This window comes from Marmota marmota, unplaced genomic scaffold (assembly GCF_001458135.2).
Source record: "Marmota marmota marmota unplaced genomic scaffold, marMar, whole genome shotgun sequence".
NCBI lineage: Eukaryota > Metazoa > Chordata > Mammalia > Rodentia > Sciuridae > Marmota > Marmota marmota.
Window position 1 is genome coordinate 29,844,561 of NW_025999949.1, and position 20,395 is coordinate 29,864,955.

The 20,395-nt window shown below is 52.6% G+C and overlaps 1 long non-coding RNA gene across 1 annotated transcript; it reads left to right on the top strand.

Annotated features, from left to right (window-relative positions):
* The first annotated feature begins 678 nt into the window (after window positions 1–678).
* Window positions 679–12,279, top strand: LOC125616555. Its single transcript, XR_007347255.1, has 3 exons — window positions 679–779; window positions 4,847–5,007; window positions 12,121–12,279. It is a non-coding gene; the product is annotated as an uncharacterized LOC125616555 (long non-coding RNA).
* Window positions 12,280–20,395: the final 8,116 nt, after the last annotated feature.

Below are 20,395 nucleotides of genomic sequence, written 5' to 3' on the forward strand. Positions count from 1 at the left end.
TGCATGCGAGTTGGAAGAGAGAGGGAGGCGGGGGGGGGGGGTGGCTGGAGCTCCGCCTGGTGCAGGCTGGGCCAGGGCGCTCCCACTGAGCGGCACCCGGCCCTACAGCACTGTCTTGGTCATTTGTTCCATTCCGGTGTTGTGCAATTTCCATTCAACATACATCATAAAATCCACAAAACATCTTAAACTTTGCTTTGCGCAGCCAACGTCCATTTATCTTTAGCCTTTGCTGTGTTCTTTCGTTCCGGCATTTCCCTATTCCTCTCTGGGGATTGCTTCCATCTTGTCTGAAGAAAACTATTTTGTGTGAGTGCGTTTTTTTTTTTTGTCTATTTTGTCTTTTTTCTACAACTTATTTTGTCACCTTCATTTTGGAAACAGACTTTTACTGTCCGTGTGAAATTCTAGCTGGCAGCCGTGGTCTTTCTGCATTTAGGAACGCCCTCCCCTGGTCTTCAGCTCATCTTTCCATTGAAGAGTCAGCGCTGGGGCTCGTGGGGCTTCCTCTGGCGGAACTCTCTCTCTCTGCTCTCCTCCCTCCCTCTCTTCCTTCCTCCTTTCTTCCTTTTCTTGTTATAAAAATATAAGTCTAAGCACAGGTACTGCGAGGTGCACCTGGCCTACGTGCACACGCTCCTGAGTGAGTGGATCACACACAGCAGCCTGCAAACAGACCAAGGTCCAGATGGTGACCCGCACCCGGAAGCCTCCCCGTCCCAACGGCACCGGCTGCCCCCAGGCCTGACCCCACACCCCCGCCACCGCTGTCAGCGCAGGTTAGTTTTCTCTTCCTGCTGTTTGTTGGAGGGGTGCAGTCTGGCACTGGGCGCCTGCTGGGTGCCGTGCTGGCCAGGCTCCCTCCTGACCCTGCTGCAGGGTGGCAAGGGCCCATGTTCTCCAGCGCCCTGAGAAGCCGATGTGGCGATCCCAGGTTCATTATCACATTCCTTTTACAGCAGTGGGCACTTGGGTGACTACCAGCCAGAGGCAGTGGTGCCAGGAGTGTCCCAGTGTGGACTCAGGTAAACACAGGTAGGGGTGGCATCTCTGGTCTGGTCGGTGTGTTCAGCCTGCGTAGGAGAGGCAACCAGACACGGAAAGTGGCTGTGCTCCAGCCCCTGTGACCGAGAGGCAGCCGCCCTCGCCCCTCGACTTGCTGACCCAAGGTGACTTTTTCTTCTACATTTTAGTCACTCTGGAGGGTGCTGCCCAATTTTTGCAGGGGAGGGTACCAGGGATTGAACTCAGGGGCACTTGATCACTGAGCCACATTCCCAGCCCTATTTTATATTTTATTTGGAGACAGGGTCTCACTGAGTTGCTTAACACTTCGATTTGTCCGAGGCTGGCTTTGAACTCTCAATCCTGCAGCCTCAGCCTCCCGGGTCGCTGACATTACAGGTGTGTGCCACTGTGCCCAGCAACTGCTTCCCAGTTTTTGAGCTTGGTGTTGACACCACCTTGTCTTGGAAGCCATATTTTCATTTCTAAATCTCACTCAAGTAAATCTTAGTCCCATCTCCCCTTCCTTCATTCCTCTTTGTTTAAGCCCCTGAATTTCTGTTCTTCCCTCCTTCCCCCTATTGTGAGTTAGCATCCACATATCAGAGAAAGCATCCGACCTTTGGCTTTGGGGGATTGGCTTATTCCACTTAGCATGATCGTCTCCAGTTCCATTCACTTACCAGCCAAAGTTATAAAGTCACTATTTTTTATGGCTGAGTAACATGCCATAAATGTGTATATAAAGCACATTTTCTTTATCCATTCGTCTGTTGAAGGGCACCTAAATTGGTACTATAACTTAGATATGGTGAATTGAGCCTCTATAAACATTGATATGGCTGCGTCATTGTAGTCTGTTGATTTTAAGTCCTTTGGGTGTATGTATGCCAAGAAGTGGGATAACAGGGTCAAAAGTGGTTCTATTCTAAGTTTTCTGAGGAATCTCCACACTGCTTTCCAGAGTGATTGCACCCATGTGCAGTCCCACCAACAATGTATGTCACTCTATTTAGTCTTGACCATAGGTGACTCTTCAAACTCTTGCAAATAACCTGGTAATGGCTGTAAGTGTATGTGTGAGAAGGCACACATGCACACACACACACACACACACTCATGCACACATAGAAAGGGCTTCTTCAGTGACCCTGTCTGAAGCGTAGGTAGTGAAAGCACTGAAGAATACCTATGATGTTGGGGAACGTGTTTATGGCTTAGTCCTAGATCCTGATTCTGACCCAGAAATGGAGGCAAAGAAAGGAACCTGGCTTGTGATGTGTGTCTGTCTGCTCTCCCTGACCCATCCATCCAAGACATTCCCCATGCACTAAGCTGGGGCCTGAAGATGAGTAAGACAGTCCTGTTCTTCCCAGGGATTTGGAGAGACACGATCAAAAGGAATGGGCCATTCTGTGTGAGCACTGTTCTGGCCAGGCACAGCACGGTGGAAGCTCCTTAACGGTGCGGCTCACCTCTGAGTCCCTCATACCCGGGGAAGTCCCAGGAACACAGCAGGCCCCCATCTACATGCTCTGTGGGGAGCACGAGGGTGGCGCTCCTGTGGCGCAGGGAACCAAGATGGCGGGGGGCGTTAGTGAGTTCTGATGGCTTATCAGGGGGCAAGCCCAGCTGGTGAGAAGCTGGGAACCCCGGCCTTTCCTCCTCAGGTGTCCTGGTTCTCTTTTCCCTCAGGTGTAGGGGTAGGGGAGCTAGGGCGACTCAGTTCAACATGACCTGGACTGTGCAGAACCAGGGTGACAGAGTTGAAGGCTCCAGAGGAAGAGGGGCAGGTGGCCCAAGGAGGGCAAGGGGCTTCCCAAGGGAAGCAGCATTGGAACTGCCTTTACAGGCAAAGGACCGTTTTCTGAGCCTCCTAGGACATGGGGTTAGATGCCAGTGAGACCATGGGGCCATCGCAAGGGACGTTCCCAAGGCCCGAAGGCCTCCATCTGATGAAACCGTCAGCACGTTCCAACACGACTGGGTGTGAAGGAGCTTTGTGAACTGTGATGCACCTGCGAGGGACCACGGTGACCAGAGCAGGACCTCAGTCTCTTTGAGAATTTGTGATTCTGCCTCCAGGAGTCCATGGGAGGGTGTCAGCTCCGGGTACAGCCCTACACACCTGGCACCACAGAGGGCAGTTTTGCTGCTACTGTTCAGCAAAACTCCCAGCCATTGGTTGCGGGAGGAGACCCTGGAGCACCCCTCACCATGGGGTTTGGGTTTGTTTACTGTTTCCTTCATTATTCACGTGGAGTCCACGCACAATCCAAAGGAGGCTCACGTGGGCATGAGTCAGAGAGAACTTGCCAGCATCCTCCTCCTCCGTCTGCCTGGAGCCCGGTGGCAGCCTCTGTGGTGCTTCAGGACTTCCAGGGAACTCAGCTGGAACACTTGACCTTGAACGTAGCAAGAAAGAGCCACAGAAGGAGAGTGCATCGCTTGTGGTCCCGGAGCAGGGCCAAGGCGGAGCAGGCAGAAAACCCAGGCCTCCTGCCCCCTGAGCAAGCTCCTTTCATGGCAGCCTTTGCTCCAGAGCCCGCCCTGCTCCCCTCCAGCTCAGACAGGGCCCCTGGAGAGGCCCCAGGTGCCGGGCACCACACCTTCAGCTCCTTGTGTATGTCACATGTCTTGGGCTCAGTCTCCTCCTCTGTGAGATGGGATTTCATGGAGAAGGAAGGGCAGGTGACACAGTATGTGCTGAGCCCAGAGCCCATGGCCAGCACACAGTGGGTCCTGGGTAACATGGATTCTTAGCCAGCTCTATTTCCTTTCTCTTTGTTGCAACAATCATTTTATTACAGATGTTTTCCATCTGACCCTGTGGTTTCAGGCTGGCCAAACAATAATTAGTCAGAGCTGTCTCTGTGGTCACCCAGCAATGTTCTGTTTTCTCAGATCCCAGCTCTTTAAAGAGTCAGCCTTTCAAATGAACCTAAATGGGTCTGTGGTGCTCCTTCTGTTTTCGCCTCTTGATTCTGTGACGGGAGGTCTGCAGGCACCTGGAACAGAGGGGTAACAGGGACCAGGAGCAGGCGCCAGAAACCTCCCCACCGTCCCTCCTCCCCTTCAGCTGGGAATGGGGGGATAAAACTGGCAGTGGGGGAACCACCTGCGGCTCTTATTTATTTATTTAATGGCAAAGATCCGGCACAGCCAAGCAGAGTAAATTTTCGAAGCTCTGCAGAAGACTAACAATTCGGTTCCGTCTTATTCATGGTCCATCAGTGAGAAATTACTTTGAGCCAAACCCTGGTGTAAACCCAGGGCATTGGAGCTGGGTCAGCATCGTCTTCCCCAGTGGTGGGAATCTGAGACCACCTGCTGACAGTGCAGATCAAGGAGTCCCACCCCTGCAGCCCCAGAGCCCAGGAGAGGACACTGGACAGGGGGGCCCCAGTGCTGCAGCCCCACTGGCCAACAGTGCTGGATTGGAAGTCATGCTCCAGGAGGCCGAAGTCTTGTGTGGGACACAGGCAGGCACAGAGGCACCACTGTGGTCAGGAGCTTGGACTGGAGTTTGGGCCATTGCCAGTCTGTAGTGGAGCACTGGCCGCACATGACAATCAGGGAGGGCTCTCGCTGGGGTGATGTCCTGGCTGAGTCTTGAAGGTCAAGGAGGACCTGGCAGACGAGAGGCACAGGCAGGTAAGAGGGTGGGTGGACTGTTTTGGGCAGAGAGAGAACAAGGGAGGAAACAGAAAGCCCAGAGGCCTGCAGAGATGGGCAGCGTGGCATTGCTCTGGGTGGGGTGAGAGGAGAACAGGCTGGGGGTGCAGGGTCCCAGGCCAAGGGCTCTCAGGACACTGATGGGAGCAGTCCCTTCTCTCTGCAGCTGTTGGCCACCACTGGAGGACTTCAGTAGGGGAGGATGCTCTCTGACAGGTGTTGGAATGAGAAACATGGAGCTTGTGGGCAATGTGCCTGGGCCAACCGGGGTACAGAAGCTGATGAGGAAACTCCAGCCAGAGCTATGGAACAGAGGAGGGACCCCAGGTGAGGACAGAGGAGAGGGGCCAGGTGGAGGTGGGGGCAGAGCAGAGAGGCCAGGTGGGGGCAGAGCAGAGGCCCAGGCCTCTGGGGCAGCGAGATGGGCTTCAGGGCTGGGTAAGAGGGGCGACTCACTCAATTTTCTTCTCTGATTGGGTGTGTGTGAGGGGGAGGCATGGAGCCTCACCTTGAGAGAGAAGGGCCAGTGCGTCCTGCCTGGCCACCCAAGCCCCTCTTCACGTGGGTGGAACACTGACAGGAAGTTCCCAGAAGGCCGGCTCGATGCTTAGTACCTTCAGAGGCCAAATCTCTGCAATTGCCAATTCAGGACTGATTCCTAGTTCCCTTGGACGCCGGCTCCCAGTGTCAGAGCTGATCTTGGAGACCATCCTAGTGAGGGAACAGGGAGAAGGAATACAAGTGACCCGCCGTGGCAGCCTGTAGCACCTGCCCGAGGTTGTCTCTGCTGCTGCATTTCCAGTGATGGTGGGCTTGCTACTTCATCTCCCCTGCCACGTCCTCATCTGCAAGATAGGGAGGCTCACCCTGTAGGATTGCTGTGACGATTTGGCAAAGTGGTGACTGTCCTGTGTTTTAATGGTGTGGCCAGCCCTCTGAACTCTGAGTCTTCTAGTTAACTGTCGGGGCAGACACTGGATTTCCGACTCAGGCTTCCTGCCTCCTGGGGTAACCTGGGGGGAGCAGGGAGGCTTTCCAGAAGCAGACGGCCAGTGGGGGGGCTCGGGTGGTCCTCCTCCATCCCTGAGTTCCTGTCACTGGGGCTCCCTCGGGTCTTCTCAGCAGCAATTTCTTCTTAACATAAAGGCCTGAAGGACTCCAAAGAAGTCCACTGAGACCCTTCTGACCCCCAGGTGGCTCCCAGAATTTCTGCACTTGCGTTTCTCTGTGGAGTTAGTGACCAGTGAAAGTAAGCAACAGCAGACTCAGTGCCCAGCTGGGTTGGCTTCAAGTCTGGATTCACAAGGCCCTTCCACAAACAAGGACAGTCAACAAATAAAAAGCAATTCAGCTGTTTGTGTTATTTGCATGGTGGAAATATCAGCCCGTCTTGCTCCGTCTGCTAACATTCTGATCCCCCACCCCCAGCGTCCTGCTGGTGTTCCTTGTGCATCGACTGTGAGCAGATGGAGTGCAGGCCTTCCCCAATTTGTCCTCACTGAGGCCTCGCTGCCACATGCAGGGGTGTGGGGGCCTTTTGGCAGGTGAGGAAGCCGAATCGCAGAGTGGAGCAGACAGGAGTCCACAGACCTTCCACCCCACGTAACTCCCCGTCGCTAGAACCCGCTGTTCTCCACGTTCCTTGGGTTTGACCCCAGCTCGGCAGCTCCTCTTCCACACAGTCCCTCTGCATCGCCTCCTGCATTGGTGCTGTGCTCGCTCATTGAGTGGTGGTTGGAATGTTCTGCCTGTGGACACACAAATATCGATGCTCTGATTTTTCCAGGGGTCTTTCAGCTTCTGAGGGAGGCGGTGGCAGCAAAGGGTGCAGTGTGTTCTGCCCCACCTGGGCTTCCAGGGGTCTTGGAGGAGTGCAGCAGGAAATGGAGTCAGACCTGGCCTGAGGCTCTGCAGGGTCAGCAACCCCCCTCTAGAATTTCCCAAGTGTGAACTCTGACGTCAGTTTTGGCTTAGTCACCAGTGTCAAGCCCCCGAGAGGGGCTACCCACAGCAAGCTGTCAGGGCCGGTAGTGAGGGTTAAGATCACCCCTCTTCTGGAAGTCACATTCACATTCAAGTCCAGACCCTCAGGCACTGTGTGCAAGCATGTTTGCTGTCTAGCGAGGTGGTGGAGAGTGCAGGTTCCTGAGTCGGGCAGTCTGGGCTCCAGTCCAGGAAGAGATCTCGAAGCAATCCATTTAATCTAGGTCTCAATGTCCTAACCTGAAGATAAGGTGGTAAGAGTACCTGCTTCACGGGTTATTCCCAGAATTGAGTCTGTGTAAAACATAGCTCTTCATGCAAAAGTAGATGGTAAAAATCAGGGAGAAGGAGCAGCAAGTCATGTTCTATCCACCAAAGCACCAAGGTCCCACAGATCCAGCTCAACACCTGTCCCATGGGACTAGGACCAGTGCAGGAACACGCCCCTCCCAGACTGGGACGTGCTCTGCAGACAGGGTGAGGTCAGCGTTCATTGTATGGTCACTCTAGTTGTCCTTACTAGTTTGGAGGGCTCTGTCCATGTCTTCTGTCCTCTAAGACTATCCTGGCACATAGTAGATGAAGTCCAGTCACTCTAGAGATTGACCCCGTATGCAGCACATCGATGGGGTCCCTTGAGTGTTTGCTGGGCTGCTTGCATCTGCGAGGAGGGCTTGGGGTCCTCAGCCTCCTTCCCTCTGCACTCTGTGCGTGCTATCCCACCCATGGCAGCCGCTGTAGCACCTATAATGACAGACACTCACATGGACAGCTCTTTTCAGATTTAGTGCTTTGAAAACATTCATTAATGTTATTATCTGCCAAGGGAATCCCAGATGTCAGCTATCCTTTCTCAGAAAGGGAAAGAACAGATTATCTGTTTGCAATATGCTTCATCTACCATTTTAAATATATGGCTTATCCTGCTTTTTAGAAAAAAATGGAAATTAAACCATCTCCAGGAATTTTTCTTCTTCGGAAATTTCCACACTTGCACACGTCCTTCAATTAAACCTGAGACCAAATCATGTTCCCCTCGACTGGCCGTTTGAGTGTTTGTAAGTTTCTCCAACAGAGAGATTAGAGGGAGCAATGGATTCCGTGAGCCCTCTCGTGCCCCCAGAGACACTCTTGGATGTCAGCACAGCCTTGTGACAGGCCTGGAGTAGCATGCCGCTCACTGGGTCCCTCTCCTGTGCCCTCCTCCTGAGGGGCTGAGAGCTCCTTGGGCACTCTGTGCCATGAAACCCTGTTCTTGTCCTGGGTGGTTCCCACTCCTGGGCACATCCTCTCCCTCCGTGTCTATTCTTGCACCTTCCTGGACTCTGAGCAGGACGTGCCTCGCCCTAGCCCCCCAGCATCTGTCCCTGGGTCTCTGATCAGGAGATCTCCATTTTCCTGGGCAGCAGCAGCTCCTGAAGTCCTAACAGTGGATTCCAAGGTGCCTCCCCAACAGCCCTCCTCCTCTGACACACTCTCCTCCCCTTGGCTCGCTGGGGTCAAGTGAGGACCATTGCTGCTCCCCCACTCTGTCAAGCCCTCACTGCCTCTGGCCGTGGCCACTGCCTCCCTGGACTGGTGGACTGCTCCAGAGTCACTGGGCTCCGCCCCTGGCAGCGCAGCATCTGCCTGGTGCTGTCTCCTTCAAGTCCTTCTCTGCAGCCCACCTCCCTCTCCCAGAAACACACCTCATCCTGGGCTGCTCCCCCACCCCCCACCCCCCGACTTGCACTTCCTGTGCCTCCCCACGTGTGAATTCCTCATTTGCAGGGAGCTCTGCCCTTTCCGTCCTGATTCAGCGTCTGCTCGCCAAGGCTTATGTGTCCTCTTTCTTGTCCTCTGACAACAGTGATGGGCACATGGCCCACACCTGCCTAGGCAGCAGCTTCTGGGAGGCAGGGAATGGCCCAGGGAGACACAGACCCAGGCAGGCCAACGCGTTCAGCTCAGGACTCTCTTCCTGGGGCTACTGGGAGGAAGCTTCTTTCCCCTCTGGAACAGGTGGGCTGGTAGATGTGGGCCCCCAGCCACAGGAGGTCTTCTTACCAATTCCAGGGAAGTAAGTGTGCCTGAGGCTGAAGCTTGGTGAGAGCAAAGCCAAGCCTGGAGCCTGAGAGACGTGCCTCAGGACCTTTGCATGGTCCTTTCCTTGTGCCAACTCCCCTAGGTCCCTAAAACCAGAATTTCTACTCCCGTACTGTGTTTATATGGACCAATAGAATCCATTTTTGTTAAGCCAAGTTGAGTTGATATAATAAACCCCCAGCACCAGAAAGAGACTTGGATGGTTTGAGTCAGAACGCCTCCTCTCTGGGAAGCACCCTCCCTCCTGGAGGACCACATCTCCCCGCCGCCTTTCCTCCCTGGCCACTGCTCGCCTCTCTGATGGCCCTCAGCACTGTCGGTGATGTGTGACTGGCCCGTGTGGTTCCTCAGTCTGGGAGTCCTTGAAGACTGAGATCTTAGGCGAGGAGCCGGCTCAGCCACGGAGATGGCTGCTTGCTTCTCTGCCAGGCGCCAGCCCATGTCACTTAAGGAAGTGGCATTTTAAACAGATTAAGGTCAGCGAGCTGAGCCCTGAAGTAAATTAGAAATTCCTTTTGATTAAAAAACACCTTTTATTTCAAACACATAGGATCCAGACTGAGTTTGTGTTTTTAATAAGCTCTTCCATATTCTGAATTGGATTTATTTTTCAAGGTGGGATAAAAGCAGAACTGGGGTTGGGGACATAACTGATTAATATTTGTTCACAAGGCCAAAGTGTCAATTAGTGAATTGTATTTGGAGGGGAGTAGGAGGGAATCGGGGTGGGTGAGGATTTGTGACTCAAATGTCTTGCGGCCCTAAGTCCTAGACCTGGGAGCAGGCAGAAGGGGCAGGGGCTCCCTGGTCTTGACCCCTGAAGCCGTGGGAAGCCCCGGGATGGAAGCTGGTGTCCTTCTCCAGCTTGATGGGATGGTGGCCCCTGCTGCAGTCCCAGGCACCCAGTGCCCAGCCCAGCCGGGCAGGGCAAAAGCATCTGCAGCCTCGGGAGGCATGGGAAGTGACTCCAGCCCCAGGCTGGCCTCTGGGCCTCCGCCCACGGCAGGTGGAGGGCGTCCTCCGCTCCATGCTGTTATTCCTGGGGAGTGTGTGGGAGCAGATGTGAGGACACCATCCCCTGTTCTTCATGGTCATTTCCTTCCCTTGCTCGGGCACCTGTGAGGTCCAAAGCACTCTTTTTAGGCAAGGACAGAGGGTGGGGCTCAAGCTCCCCTGAAGGGGGATTCCAGAGATGGAGCCCCAATCTTGGCCCTTCCTCAGCTGTTGTGTTTGGGGAGAGACATGGATGTCTTCAGGCTGGCCAGGAGGGATGCCGGACGCCTCTCCCTGGGCGGATGCGATTATCCCCCTGGGATTTCTGTCTCATATTTGATCACATATGAATGAGCGTTCCCTCTGTCAGCTAGCTGTAGGGAGAGATGACAGACTCTGGTTAGTCAACCTTTCCATGATAGGAGCTGGCTGGTCCATCCTGTGTCTGGGAGTACCTGTCCGGGCTCAAGCGTAAAGGCCTGGGCGTGTCCTCAGCTCCAACATAGTTTCATTTGCTCCTGCACCTGCTGAGCTGATTATCTCTCTGGCACCCATCAGCCTCTGCTTCCGACCCTTCTCTGCAGGTCTTGGCTTTGCCGCAATTTGCCTCTCCCTTCCATGGATGGCTGCAGCCTGTCTCCTACCCAGCTTCATCTCTAGCCACACTCCCCACAGCCATCTCCCGGACACAGCATGTTTCTTCAGGTCTCTGCACTCCATACCCTGGTTCCTTGGTTAGGAGCCCCACTTCTCCTCTTCTCTACTCAACAAGCTCTTATTCATTCTGCAAAAGCCAGTGCAAACAGGCCCTTCTCTCGGATGCCCTTTCTGGCCTCTGTGGGTAGACCGAGTTTCCCCAACTTTAATTTCCACAGTGTGCCTGATCTTCCTCGCATATCTATTAAAAAGAGCTTGACACAGATTTCCAGATGGCATCAGGTCCCCACCCCAAGACAAGTAAGTGAGTTACAGGCATCAGCAGGGTATGTTCAGGGCTTTGCAGAGGAAAGTGGTTTCTTCTACAGGCTTCTACAGGCTGCTGGGGCAGGGCCTGGCCCCCATCTGAGCACCCCAAGAGCCAGAAGTAGGTCAAAAGCAATGGCTTCTCTTAGAAAGCCCAGGTCTCCTAATTCAGGCACAAGAGAGAGCCTGAATTATTATTTTTAGTTCAGAAACTATTTTATATTTACCAAAGACTCACGAAGGCAGCCTCGGGCTCCTATATGTCCTGGGCCCTGCTGCCTTCCTGCTGACGTCTCATGGGCCCACAGTGCCCTGGCCCAGCTAGGGACTCGTTACTGCTGAGATGCCTGGCTCTCTAGAGGGGTGAGGCCAGCTGAGCCGCTGGCTCAAGTCTGCCCCCCTTCCCAAATCTCCTCTTTCTCTCCAGGATCTGACCCAGGAGCCCACCTTGCATTTTAGCCATCAGGTCACATTAATCTCCCCAGATCAGCTATTATTTCACAGAGGAGGGGTTACCAAGATGGAATTTGACCTTGACCCTCTCCAGCCTTATCTTGACCATTCTCCCTGTTCTCTGGTCACTGGTGCACGATCTTGAACATTCCCTGCTCCTTCTTATCTTAGCATCAGAGCTTCGTGGTTTTCTCCACTTGAATATTTTCTCACTTTGTTGACTAACACCTGTTGGTTGTTTGGATGTCATCTCAAATGTCCCTTGTTCAGAGAAACCTGTCTTCCTGGATGACAGGGGCAGTTTTGTTCGAGAGCATTCATAGAGTTGTCACAGTTGGTCGAATACATTATTTGTTCAGTTAGTTGGTTAATGGCCCCTCCTTCCTGATGGGGACTGGATATTCTAAGTTTCAATGTTGTTGTTTCTCTGCTGTGACCGTCCCCGCATTCGTCACAGGACCTGGCACACACCAGGTCTTTCCAGGTGTGTTTTATGCAACGGGTGAGTGGGCAGTGGAGCTCCAGGGTGGGTGGGGTTGGTACAGGCTGTGCTGTGCTGGGAATGGCCAGCCAGGTCCCCTGACCTCCCTGATAAAGGTGGAGGCCTCCAGGGGGAAAGCTGGGGTAGGATGGCAGTGGGGCTGGGGACAATCCAGGTCATCTCAAATTTCCTTAAGAGACTCATCCCAGAAACCCCCAAATGACTGCGGGGCCACACATCCACACAGCTCAGAGCCAGGTCATCTGTGTCCTCGCCCTCTAAACAGATACATAGAAATAATGTATGCATGGGTGCTTCCAGGATTTATTTCTACTAACTAGACTTTGAGAGTGTTTGTATCTACTGGAAACATGTAAATTATTTGCTTTCTTAAATTATAGATGGCATATTTATAGCAAGAGCACAAACATTGTGAGCACATTTTATAAATATATAATCCTCTTTGCGAACACTTCCTGCAGGTTTGCTGTGTGCCCAGCTTGGTGCTGAGTCCTGGCGGTTCATCATTGGATTCAGTCTTCATCACTAGCCCGTGGAGGAGACGGAGGGCTGGGGTTTCCACTTTCTTTTCTAAAACAGAAACATTTTAACAAATAAAATAACCTTCAACATTCAGTAGAGAGGAAAGCTCTGCTGTGTGTGTCCCTGCTCCCCCATTCTCCAGGGGAAGAGGGAGAGTTGGGGGGTAGCGTGGGGTTCCCGGGCTGAGACGCTATGTGATCTGGGTAGGCTGAGACATCTCTGATCTCAGTTTCCTTTCCACTGATACTTCCCAAATGTTAATTACAAGGATTAAGTGAAATAATGTATTTTATTATTTTTAAAAATCTTGTTTTAATTAGTTATACATGACAGTAGACTGCATTTATACCCTCTGAAATATCATATCTAGATGGGATCTAATTTCTCATTTTTCTGAGTGTACCTGTTGTAGAATCACATTGGTCATGCAGTCACATGTATACATAAATGTCTGTTTCATTCTACTGTCTTTCCTATCCCCACATCTCCCTCCTTCCCCTCCCATTACTTCCCTCTCCCTAATCTAAGGTAACTCTATTCTTCTCTAGAGCCCCTCCCCCCCCGCCCCCCCATTGTGAATTAGCATCTGCATATTAGAGAAAACATTTGGCCTTTAGTCTTTTGGAATTGGCTTATTTTGCTTAGCAAAATAATGTATTTTAAAAAAATAGAAAAACCTCCTAACTCAGTCCCTGGTATGTGGTAAGTGCTCAAGACTTCTCATCTGGATTCCATCCTGTCTTAGGAGGGGTCCCCTGGAGCAGACCTGAGGTGGCAGATGTGAGAGGGACCTCTCCTAAAGCATGGGGTGGGGGAGGGAGGAGGCTAGGGAGGTGGTGAGGTCAGCAAAATCCCCTGTAGGGCCCTGTGGCTCCGCTGTGCAGGGCAGCCTTGAGACCTGTCCTGACTAGAAGCCACAGAGCTGGAGAAACCGCTCACCTGTGTCTCTCAGATTAAGGCTGTTCCCTTGATTTGTCTCTGCACAGAGGAGCAGCTGCTACCTGGGGCAGCCCTCCCACAGGGCCTGCGTGAGAAGGTGCTCTTGAAAGCAAGCAGAGGCACAAGAGCCAGCATGCCCAGAAGGGCAGGTCCCTGGGGACCCGGGCAGAGCCCTGACAGGTTGCCACAGCTCTGATATTTGATGACCTGTGGCAGACCCTGGGACAGTCAGAAGATGGCTTTCTCCTCCTGGGTGCCTCGGCTGGACTCCAAGGAGGGCTGAGTCCAGCAGGTGCTCTCCTTCCCACTGGCTCGGCCCCAGAGTCTGCAGCACCTCCCTTTAGAGATACCCCAGCAACAGGCAGAAGATCCAGGGTCAATAGGCACCAAATCCCTCTGCTCAGAGCACCAGCCCTGTGGCCCTGGGACACACCTGGGCCTTCTGCTATAGAGTAGAACCAAGAGGGAACTCATTTCAAAATCGGGTGTTCCCAGAGGTCAGTGGCCAAGCACACCCAGTGCCAAGCACATCTGCACATCCAGCAGGCTGCCTCGGAGCCACGTCCTTGGACAGTGCTCGGCCCTCCAATCCTTGCCCCAACTCTAGGGCCACTCTGCTCCTTTATCCCTGTGTCCAGATGGAGACCCAGAGGCTCTGAGAGGTTGTGTACCTCCACCAAGGTCAGAGTCAGAGCCAGAACAGATTCCAGCTCTGGTCTCTCAGCCTTCTCCTCACCCCCTGCCCTTCCATGGACCTATGTCAGAAGGGGCCTGCAACCCTGCCTAACTAGAAAGAGGCAGCAGGGACAGGAACCCATTAGGACTCTGAGACCACTGGGCTCTGCCCTAGAACTTTCCCAAAAGCAAACGCCTTCGAGGCAGGACACTACCTTTCATCTACTGAATTAAACTTGTCAATTTATTTCTCACTAAATTCCAAGCAAGGCATAGAAGCTCCAATTTACACTCAGAGCCACGGACATGTCTGATGGGCAGTTCTCAAGGTCATGAGCACATGAGCTTGTCCTCCAAACCCGTCCCTAATACCAATTAGCCCACAGTTCTCCAAGGACTTGTCTGCTCACTTAGACCTGGGCGAGGAGAACTCTTCACGGTCTTGGAGATCAAGGACACCAATCTGTTTATCTCCACTGTCAATGTCGTGCCAATGGCTGAAGGGGACTGTGGGGCTGTCCACGGCTCCCCATGGCCTGGCAGATCAATTCTAAGCCCTGCTCAGAGCGACTTTGCCCTTTTATTCCTTCCACTCTGATGGGATGGGCTTGTCTCCTGGAGGGCACTGCCACAGCCTGGGAATAGACCCCGTGACCCGATGGGACAGCACATCTGGGCAGCTCTGTGCACAATGACGGTGGCAGCTGGAGGCTGGAGATCTCTTCCCAGCTGCACCATCTCTGCCTGTGGGTGCGTCATTACTTTTCTGAATCTCAGTCTCCCTGGCTAGAAAACAGGGATTTACTCCTTACGAAAGCCTCACCTTACAGGCTGGTGGTGAGGATGAATCAGCCGAAACACCCATGGCGTCCAGAAGAGGGTCTGGCACAGGGTAACAAGGAGGACAGCAGCCTTAGCCTTTGGTGTTTCGACTGTCCCATCTCTGCCTGTGATTTCCCCTCCTGGAGGGCTCCCTGCAGGGACGGTGGCCTTCGTCTATGAACCAGAGCACTCCAAGAGTCAAGGCACACAGACCAGTGTTTACCTCCTCGGTAGTGTCTGTGTCATCTCTGCCTCCTCTCAGCCCGCACTGCGGTGTCTTTAAAAACTAAATCTGTCATTACTTGAAACTCCATGCCAGGTCCTTACCTTCTTCTACGCCCTGCCCAGCCTCCCTTCTGACAGCCTCTCCACCTCTCTTTTAGCTGCTCCCTGCTGGTTCCTACTTCTGCAGCCGTTGTGCTCCTGACTGTTCCTATAAAGCACCAGCAGGCCTCTGCCACTGGGCCTTTGCATCTGCCACCTCCAACCTTCTTCTGCAATCATTCTGCTGCTCACTTGGCTTTTTCATCTCTCAGTTTAAAGTTGACTTCATTAGAAAGACCACCTGACAAGTTCCCAAGACAGGACAGGGTGACTGGGAGGTCCCAAATCCCTGCTTGAAATAACAGTTGAAGGACAGGGACAGTTTAACCCCAGGAAGAGGCATCCAGCCACAAAAGGAAAGAATAGACGTTTCTCATCAAGCTTCTCAGAGGCCAGAAAAAGGGCAGATGCCGGGGGAGAACCAGGAGAAGGACTGGAAACCAGAGCGGGAGACCTGCCTGTCACATCGGCCAGAGCCTGTCTGGGCTGGACTGAGCAGCCTCCCAGACCTAGGGAGGAGGCCCAGGGGCAGATGGCTAGAAACTCTGCCATCTCTACGGAAGGGCTGAGGGGCAGCAGTGTGTGCCTGGGTGGTGTGAGGTTGAGCTTGGTGGAAGTTGATTCTGTCCCTGGGCGTGTGTCTGAAGAGGTCCCCAGAAAGAGCTCTGGTGACCTTGTGAGGGGCACGCTCCTTCACCCATGATCAGACAGTCCAGCTCTGCCTGCCCTGGGGACTTGGGAAGTGTGCGGATGCAGGCTCTGGTGTTCTCAAGACCAGGGGTCTTTCCGCACTCTTTAAAATGACGTGGAAGCATTGTCTTCAGTGCTGTTCAGAATAGTTCATGTGACAGAAAATCTCTGACCTGGGCACCCTGTGCAGGACCTTCTGAGCCCAGCCTCTGTCTGCCCAGGGCCTCGGGCACTTCGCTCAAAGGGCTTTCCTGGCAATTGGCACAACATGTTGTAAGGATGCACCCGATTCCTCCAAAAAATAAGATTTTATGTGCAGAGTTGAGGTCTTATTTTTGTATCCCTGATTGGGTCCAATGTGTGAGTGTGTGTATGAGTGTGTGTGTGTGTGTGTGTGTGTGTGCAAGCTGTGGATGAACGTGGGGAGCAGCTCCTAACCCTTAGCCACCCGGGTGCTGCCTCGGTCCTGGAGGACACTCACGCAAGCCTCCTGTGGAATCCTCCCTTCTCCTGGGTTGGCAGCACCAGGCAAGGCTTCAGAAGCGAGTGGGACATCGCTGGTGCCTTCCCATCTCTGCCCGACTCTGCTTCTTTATTCTACTTCCACGGCCAGATTCTGATGTGAGAGAAACTGAATGGGAACAGGCAGGGACTGGCCTTGCCCTCCAGGTCGGCTTTTCTTCAAAGCTGACCATTTCTCCTGTGGCTCTTCAGAGGCTCCCGGGCTCCTCGAGTTCCCTGGAACCCGGCGACACCTCTCAACCAGCTCCCGGGTGGCCCTCTGCACCCCCCTTTCAGGCCATTGGGAGTCCAGCAGCGGCCGCCTGCTCCTGGTCCCCACTCCCCACTCCCCACGGAGAGAGGGTCTGGCTGCTCCAAGATGCCCTCATGCTCTGGCTTTGCAGGTCACCGGGTGCCAGGGGGAGCCTGGGGCTGCAAAGCCCCTCTGAGAACGGAGCTATTTCCCTGGAGCAGCCTGACCTGGTTCAGCCTGGACGACACTCCTGGTCCCCAGAGCAATTGCTCATCTTTCACGACTCGGGCAGAAGCCAGAGCTGGTGTGTCCCACCCAGGCGCGGGGAGTGTGGAGCAGGTCTCCGCAGGCCTCTTGGAGCACCTCTGGAGCGGGGGTGGAGGTCGCAGTCCAGGTCAGGGTGCACAGACTCGCACACCACAGCCCCACGGCACTCTCCCCAGAGAAGTTTCTCCACTGCTCTCTTCCACGCTCTTCTAACTGAAAGAGCGGCAGCCCACCCCCTGAGCGGCAGCCCACCCCCTTAGCTGCAGCATGTCCCCTGAGTGGCAGCCCACCCCCTGAGCAGTACCACATCCCCTGAGCTGCAGAGTACCCCCTGAGCGGCAGCACACCCCCTGAGCTGCAGTGCACCCCTAGCAGCAGTGCACCCCCTGAGCTGCAGTGCACCCCCTGAGCAGCAGCACACCCCCTGAGCTGCAGTGCACCCCCTGAGCTGCAGAGTACCCCCCGAGCTGCAGAGTACCCCTAAGCAGCAGCTCAGCTTCCCTTCATTCCCCTTGTGGGTTCTGCAGCTGGGGGCTCCTGTGGGCATGGTCCAGGCCCAGCAATCAGATGGTGGCAGGAGGAGCCAGCAGCCATGGCCTCTTGGTTGTGTGAACTACTGCGTGCTGGTCCCTGGGGAGTGCAGAGCCAGAGAGGGAGAGACATTCTGGAGAGAAAGAGGGAGAGAGAGAGACGGGATGGGGTTGTTTGTCCTGCCGCAGTCTGGCTGGGCACAGTCAGAAGCCACTTGTCAAAAGAAACTAACTTTATTTTTAGAACCACACACGCCAAACAAAACAGCCTCTCAGGAAAAACCCTCAGAGCCTCAACTGCCACCACCGGCTTTCCACAAGCCTCTCTCTCCCACACCAGCTTCTCCCCACCTCCCCTACTCCTCCTGCTCTTGAGGCCGATTGGCTGGGTCACGTGGGCGGAGCCAAAAAAGTCCCCCAATGAGCAGCTCCGTGGTCTGAAAGGGCAGGGAAACAGCCCAATGAGCATCACCGCAGAGGAGCCAATCAGCTAGATGTTGCTGGGGCCGCTGTGAGCCAATCACCAGCCGGCAGCTGGAAGTTTGCTGGGGCCCCTTCGGCTGTGGCTCTCAACAGGACTCCATCCTCTGCTTTGCTGCCAGACCAATCTTTTTTAGTTTTAACACAGCATTTTAAAGTTTCTATTCAATAAATATACACTCGTTCTAGAAAAGCTGGAAGACACTAACAAAAAAACCCCATCCCAGTGAAAAAGGAAAATCGGATTTTCATCTACTTCCTTTCAACTTTCACAGTGTGAATATCTCTGTGATAGTGGAATTAAATATCAGTTGTCCCTGAAACACAAAGAGATATAACATTAGAGGAGAGAGCCAAATGGAGAAACCAAGATTCTTCTCCACTTCCCCGACCCGGGGAGAGTCAAGACATTATGGTTCCTGTTTTCTTGGGTATGCAGCCAGAATTCCTAAAACCAAGTGGAGGATTCCCCAGTGGAAGGCTGTTATTTGATCAGAATATATATTTTTTTAATCTCTCCATTAAGATTGCACTTCCCATTGATACAGAATTTGGCCATATAAATTGCTCTGGTCAATCAAACGTAGTGGAAATGACACATACCAACCCTCATGGGGGTTTTAGGATATTTCTCTTTCTATTTTACCCTCTTCCATATCCATATTTGTTCTGGATAGGGGCTGCTCCTTAGTGCTGAAATAAGTGTGTGGAGCAGAGATGCACCTTACTTCTAGCTTGAAATGAATATGGGAGTCTCCTCTGAGCTTTGATTTTGCTTTCCATGATTTTAGTTGCCCATGATCAGCTGTGGTCTGAAAATACTAAGCTAAAAATTCTAGAAATAACAATTCTTAAATTCAAATAACTTTTGTTACAGTGTGTTATTAAAACTATTTTATTATTGTCTTTTTTAATCTCTTGTTGTGCCTTGTTTATAATTCAAACTGTTTGACAGGTAAGTATGTATAGGAAAAAGCTGTGCATATAGAGTTTGGTACTGTCAGGTACCAATCTGGTATCAGGCATCCAGTGGCTGGAGTCTGCAAATGTATTGCCTTGGATAAGGGGCACCACATCGTGGTTGAAAACAGAAACAAGCCTTTGTTGCTGCATCCACGAAGGTTTGGGTGACATTGTTCTGGCAGTATGGCCCATTTCTGTTAGGACTGGGGGTCACCCGTACAAGGTGGCTATCCTGGGAAGGACTATAGGCACAAGAAAACATGTATGTCTTGCATCTCCAGGGACCACAGTGGCTGTGGGCATGCAGGACAAGAACATGCTAAGAGAGCGCCAGTCCTTGTTAAAGTGGCCATCAGCCTCAGGTGGAACCAGGAAGGCTCAGTACACTGATGGCAACCTGAGCCAGCGTATTTGCAGAGAGCTTCCTGTGTGCCAGGGGGCCTGAGTGGGATCCCAGGTGTCATGTCTTCAGATCTTCCCTCAAGTTCTAGATGGCAAATGCCCGTTATTAGCAAAGTTTTAAAGCTCAGGAAATTGAGGGTTTGGGAAGTGAGTAATTCACACACTCACATAGTTCTTACGTAATTGACAGGTAACTCATCCTCAGGTTTCTCTGACTCCAGCCTCTTCCCACTCACTTGGGAAGGGGACATTCCTAGACAGGTTCCCTGCAGGGCTTCTGATCAGAAGATAGCTCCTGGCTGGGTCTGTGTGGTGAAAGTGACAGTAGAGAGCTTATCCAGGGCACTTCATAGCGACTGGCAGGCCAGAGAACACTGGATTTCCATCATTCATTCTGAGGAAAGCCCTGGAATCAGAGTTTGGCAGGTTGGTCACAGTTGCAAAGGTAAAGATCTGAAACCGGAGGAGAACAAGGCAAGAGTGTACAGAAGGGCAAGCATACCCACCCATGTACAGAAGAGGTTTTCCCCATGACATCAGTAAAGCAAATTGTATTAATTATAGTTGGCAGGAGTGTGCACAGAAGGAATCCACCTGGAGCTTGTTCAAAAGTGAGGGAGAGAATCACTTGGAAGAACTGAGGCAGTTCCCAGAACCAGAACAGAAACACGACGTAGCTGAGGAACGTCAAGAGCCAGAGCCGGAAACTTCTGTTGAGCCACCTGGAAAGACACATCTCAGTTTTATTTCTAAAGATCTGGAGGAAAGACTCTGATTTAGTGGCATTCAGATCAGGTGTCCGTACCTGTAGCAATCCACCGTGGCCTGGGGCGTGGTCATGTTGTAGGAACCAGGCAGGTCCCATGCTCCTGGCCAGTGAGCTGGAAGGCCCAAAGCCTCCTGAGGGCAGGACAGGGACAGTGTACAATCCCTAGAGAATGTTTGAACTCAACAACAACAACAACAACAAACATAAATAAGTAAATAAAAGGGGGGAGAGAGAGAGACAGAGAGAGAGAGAGAGACAGAGAGAGAGAGAGACAGAGAGAGAGAGAGAGAGAGAGAAACACAAGCTATCTTCTGTTCCAGAGGAAGCCATTCAGAACAATCCAGTCTATTTCCATGATATTTGTTGAATGTAATGTTCTACTATGTGGATGGAAATATAGAATATATAATAAGTTAAACCTTAATTAACAGAGACCAATTCTAGCTCTGAGGTGGAAGATGACATAAAAAGAGGTTTGGTCTCAGATAATATTCAGCACTGAGGGATTCATTAGTCTTTCCAATTAAAAATCAAACCCAAAGCAGAATGTAAAAATCCAGGACATGGTTGATGATTGTTTTTAAAAAAAAATTAACATT